Source organism: Nycticebus coucang, chromosome X, assembly GCF_027406575.1.
Source record: "Nycticebus coucang isolate mNycCou1 chromosome X, mNycCou1.pri, whole genome shotgun sequence".
Taxonomy (NCBI): Eukaryota; Metazoa; Chordata; class Mammalia; order Primates; family Lorisidae; genus Nycticebus; species Nycticebus coucang.
Genome location: NC_069804.1, coordinates 184,831,486 through 184,837,079, shown reverse-complemented (window position 1 = coordinate 184,837,079; position 5,594 = coordinate 184,831,486). Strand labels below are relative to the sequence as shown.

The 5,594-nt window shown below is 45.3% G+C and overlaps 1 pseudogene; it reads right to left on the bottom strand.

Moving 5' to 3' along the window:
* Window positions 1–647: 647 nt before the first annotated feature.
* On the bottom strand, window positions 648–3,510 carry LOC128577114 (T-complex protein 11 X-linked protein 2-like; annotated as a pseudogene).
* Window positions 3,511–5,594: the final 2,084 nt, after the last annotated feature.

Below are 5,594 nucleotides of genomic sequence, written 5' to 3'. Positions count from 1 at the left end.
GCTGAGCCCCAGTCTTATTTATTTTTTGTAACGACAGAGTCTCACTTTATCGCCCTCAGTAGAGTGCTATGGCATCACACAGCTCACAGCAACCTCCCAACTCCTGGGCTTAGGTGATTCTCTTGTCTAAGCCTCCCAAGTAGCTGGGACTACAGGCGCCCGCCACCATGGCTGGCTTTTTTTTGTTGTTGCAGTTTGGCTGAAGCAGGGTTATAACCCACCACCCTTGGTATATGGGGCCAGTGACCTACCCACTGAGCCACAGGCACTGCCCTCCAGTCTTATTTTTTTTTTCTTGAAGCTCAGAAGTTTATTAATGAAGGGGGTTGGGTCAGCTGGTGTTTACATGCTTGACCCCTGCAGCCCTGTATCCCGGCTGTAGTGAGGAAGATGGCTGGCTTCTCTGCTGGCCACAGGTGATATCATCCCAGGAACATGCTGAGCCCTCTCTCCTGGGTCCCTGTTGCCATGGCTGGAGTCCAGCACTAGCAGATAGGTTCCACTTCTGTTTCTTGTGCTTGAGCTACAGTATCGACATTTTTTAGGATCTCAGCATAGTATGGGCCAAATGCCTGCTGATTATGATGCATCAGCTTGACAAACTTTCGGCCTAGTTCTGTCAACTCTCCTTCCACGTGATTAAGGCCTTAAGGGAAGTGTAACAGAGACTCCTGCATGCCACGAACCAAACAGCATTTGAGAAACAAAAGGAGGCGCTGATCAATGATACTACAGACACGGTTTTCTTTCTCCGTGATGCTCTGGAGTTGTCCTATAAGATTTACTGTGTTTTCACTGCTTAGGGCAGTAAAGCCCAGGTCCTTGAGGCCACAATGAATTTCCTGAGACACCTGTTCACTCTCATTCAACATAGCTTCTTCAGGCTTGGAGTTAAATTCCTCAGTCACAGCCTTGGTTATGCTGATTTCAGTTTATCCACAAATCCCGGTGAGTTGAATAAAATTGAACCAGAGAAACTTCTAGCCACTAGTAAGACTGAGGCCAATATAGTCAGGTGCCGCAAATGGAACCCCATTTCCTGGATGTGGATTCTGTCCATCAGCAGAGTCTCAGGGAATTCTTCATTTTCAGGATCCCAGAGGAGGAGATTCTGCTAGCCCTGGTATAGCACCATTATGGGATTGGGAGGATCTGAACTCTTAGCTGCCTTGTTTGGAGGTGAACAGGCCATGCTGGAGGAGCTGGGCATGTCAGGAGAATTCAGACATGGTGTAATGAAGTCTGTGGCTGCTTTGGTTAGCCATTTCTTGGTGTAATCAAGGAGATTGGGTTGTTTTTCAAGGAGTTCCTGAAATTTAGCTCTTTCATACTGGATGGAATATTCTTTTTTCTTTTTTTTTTTTTGTAGAGACAAGAGTCTCACTGTACGGTCCTCGGGTAGAGTGCCGTGGCGTCACACGGCTCACAGCAACCTCTAACTCTTGGGCTTATGCAATTCTCTTGCCTCAGCCTCCCAAGCAGCTGGTATTACAGGCGCCCACAACAACACCCAGCTATTTTTTTGTTGCGGTTTGGCCGGGGACTGGGTTTGAACCCACCACCCTCGGCATATGGGGCCAGCACCCTACTCACTGAGCCACAGGCGCCGCCCTGGATGGAATATTCTTGCAGGTAGGGTTGAATGCTCTGGATGGTATAGTTCGCCATGTCCATTTTCATTAGGCCCAGAACATGGAAGCTGCCCCTCAGTAACTGTACTGGATCTGTTATGCTCTGTAGTTTCTTTACTGTTTCATCTCGAACTGGTGCACATAGCAGGGTCATCAAACTAAGAATGTAGTTAGAGAGACGAGAGACATCTAGGGCTCCACATTCTGCTTCTTGCTTGAGGAGATCCATGTCCAGAACTTCTTTAATCTCATTTTTTAGGCGGATGTGGCGTGGTAATAGCAGTGATAGCAAAACCTCCTTAACTTCTGTCATAAGTTCAAGAGCACAAGTGAATTCGAGAGGATTAGTCAAGAGTTGTTCTCTTAGATGGTCCCAAAAAACATTGTACAATGTCTCCATGAACCTGTCTTCCAGACTGTTTGGAGATAAAACATTCTCTTCCATGTAGAAATCTTGGTTTACCATGATTTCATGAGCAATGCTCATCCTGGAAACTTCGTTAATTGTTTCTATTAGACAAGGAGAGTAGTTATTTAAACAGAAGTCTTCCTTTTCTTGGTTCTTCTCTGATGTTTTAGAATTATGGGCTCCACACTTAGCTTCATTGGGATCATTTTGGAGTACAGTTTCCTCACTCTTGGGCGTCTTGATGTTATCTCTTCCTCTGTTCTGGACCAGCTGCCCCGCAGCTGAGTCTCCAGTCTTATTTTTTTAACCAGCCTGACTATCTCTGCTTTTTTAGTTGATTTGTTTAATCCATTTACCTTTAATGGTTGGGCTTAAGTCTGCCTTCCTGTTACTTTATTTTATTTGTCCCATCTTTTCTTTTTTCCTCTGTTTCTGACTTCTTTTGAATTAATCGAGTATTTTTTTTAATTTTTTTTTTTTTAATTTCAGTGTGCTTGTTCATTCTTCTTTGTTTGAAGTACTCCTTTTTTGTTGATTTTCTTCTTTCTCCTGCAGTGCTGGCTGTTTTTGATGTTGTTGGTAGAGACGGGGTCTTACTCTGGCTGACAGCTGCTCATATGGGTCTTGAACCTCTGAGCTCAGGCAATCCACCCGTCTCGGCCTCCCACAGCACTGGGACTACAGGCGTGAGCCACCACGCCCGGCCTAATCAAGCATTTTTTATATTCTACTTTTTTCTCTGCTTAATTAGCTCTAATAACTGAGACTGTTGGTTTGGTTCAAGAGCCCCATTCTTGCACCATGGTCTGGATTTTTGCCTAGTTTTTTAGTTGTTTACAACTGGTATTAGTTATTCCATCATGGCCAGACTTGTAAGTTTCTCCTCTTTTGTCAGGACTTCTTCATACCTAAAGTCACCCCATCTTTCTCCTTCAAAGTCAATATCTTCCTCACTTCTGGATCTACTTTCATCAATCTTGTCCATTCTTTTTTTTTTTTTTTTTTTTTAATTGAGACAGAGTCTCACTTTGTTGCCCTCAGAGTGCTATGGCATCACAGCTCACAGCAACCTCCAACTCTTAGGCTTAAGTGATTCTCTTGCCTCAGCCTCCCGAGTAGCTGGGACTATAGGCACCTGCCACAAAACATGTCCATTCTTGAATAAGAAAAAGAAAATTCCTTTGACCCAACACCCCTCTGCAACCACAACCCCAATTCTCTGTTCCTCTTTATAGCCAAACTTCTCAAAATAATTGTGTATTTTATTTTCTCACTTCTTCCCATTCTCTGTTCAACCCCCTCTAATCTGGCTCCTACCCCTACCACTCCACCAAATTAACATTTGTCCAGGACACTAGTGATCTTCATGTTACCAAATATGCTTGGTCCTCTTTCTGAGTTTATCTTACTGGGCCTCTCAGCAACATTCAACATCAGTACTCTCTCCCCCTCTGCCTGCTCTCCTCTCATGACCTCTGTGGCATTGACCTCTCCTGGTCTTTCTGGGTGTGCTGGAGTAACTCTCTCCTCTTGCATATGTGTCCCTAGGGGCACATCACTGGGCCCTCTTTGTTACCTGCACTCATTCCTGTGGTAATCTCCCTCATTCTCATAGCTCCAATGATCACCACTATATTGACAGTTCCCAAATGACATTTCCAAAGATGAGCTGTCCTCTGACCGTTTGGCCCATTTTTTTCCAACTGCCTACCAGGCCGTATAAACTTAAATGGCAAAATAGGCATTGAGGTTCAGCGTCTGTAGCACAGTGGTTACAGCTCTGGCCATATGCACCGAGGCTGGTGGGTTCAAACCCAGCCTGGGGCAGCTAAACAACGACAACTGCAACAAAAAAAATAGCTGGGGATTGTGGCAGTCACCTGTAGTCCCAGCTACTTGGGAGGCTGAGGCAAGAGAATCGCTGCTTCATGTTACCAAGCATATTTGGTAACATGAAGTTGCTGTGAGCTATGGCACCACAGCACTCTACCAAGGGTGACATAGTGAGACTCTGTCTCAAAAAAAAACAAACAGGTGCCACAAGCCTCCCATCTCAAATGTGTAGCATTACTTCCACAGTCCACCCAGCTAGCTGTCCAAGCCAGAGCCCCCTCAAAAGGTAAGGGAGGTGGGGCTTTTGAAAGTCTTTGTTAGGAAGGTATAAAACTTCTTCCTTTTTTTTTTTTTTTCTGTGTTGCCCAAGCTAGAGGGCAGTGGTATCATCATAGATCACTGCAACCTCAAACTGCTGGGCTCAAGGGATCCCCTCCCTCAGCCTCCTAAGTAGCTTAGACTACAGGGGCCTACCATCACGCCTAGCTAATTTTTCTATTTCTTTTTTAGAGATGGGGTCTCACTATGTTACCCGGGCTGATTTCAAACTTCTGACTTCAAGATCCAGGGAGGAATAATTTAAAAGGTAGAAAAGTAAACAAACTGGCCAAGCACACTGACTCCTGCCTATAAGCCCAGCACTCTGAGAGGCCAAGGCAAGAGGATCCCTTGAGCTTAAGAGTTCAAGACCAGCCTGAGCAAGAGTGAGACCCCATCTCTTCTAAAAATAGAAAAGCTAGTCGGGCATTGTGGTGAGCACCAGTAGTAATACCAGCTACTCAGGACTGAGGTAGGAGGATCACTTGAACCCAAGAGTTTGAGGTTGCTGTGAGCTATGATGACACCATAGCACTATAGCCTGGGGCAACAGTGTGAGACTGTGTCTCTCTCAAACAAACAAAAAGAAGATAGCCAGGCTTGCTCATGCACAACTATAGTCGCAGCTACTCAGGAGGATCACTTGAACCCAGGAGTTGGAGGTTGCTGTGAGTTAGGCACAACACTCTAGCCCAGGAAACAGAGTGAAACTCTGTCTCAAAAAAAAAATAATAATAATAATACAAACTGTAAGTACAGCACAATGACTTTTTAATATACTTACACAGTCATGTGACAGCCACCACTCGGAGCAAGATAAAAGTCTGCTCCAGTTATCTCTTGCTATGTACCAAGCCACCCCAAAATTTAGAGAGTGAAAAATGATAACATTTGTTTTACTCATGAAACTGGGATCTAGACTGGGCTCAGTCAGGGGAGTTCATCTGCTCTGTCTCAAGCTGGGATCATCTGGTCTCCCTTCACACGTGCAGTTGTTGATGCTGCTAATCAGCTGAGGACTGTACTGGGGCTGGGGTACCTCCACATCCCTCTTCCTCATGACTATGAGGCTGTGTTCTAACGGGAATATCCTGAGGAAGAGCATAGTGGAGGCTAACTCATCTCTGACAGCAGCACTTCTGCTGCAGCCTCTTTGTTAGAGCAAGTTGCCCAACCTGTACTCAAGGAGAAAGCAAGTACAGTCCTCCTTTTTTGAGACAGAGACAGTCACACTCTGTCACCCCGGGTAGAGTGCTGTTGTGTCATAGCTTACAGCACCTCAAACTCCCACCCTGAAGTGATCCTCTTGCCTCAGCCTCCCAAGTACCTGGGACTACAGGCACCTGCCACGACACCCAGCTTGGTTTTCTTTCTTTCTTTCTTTCTTTCTTTCTTTTTTTTTT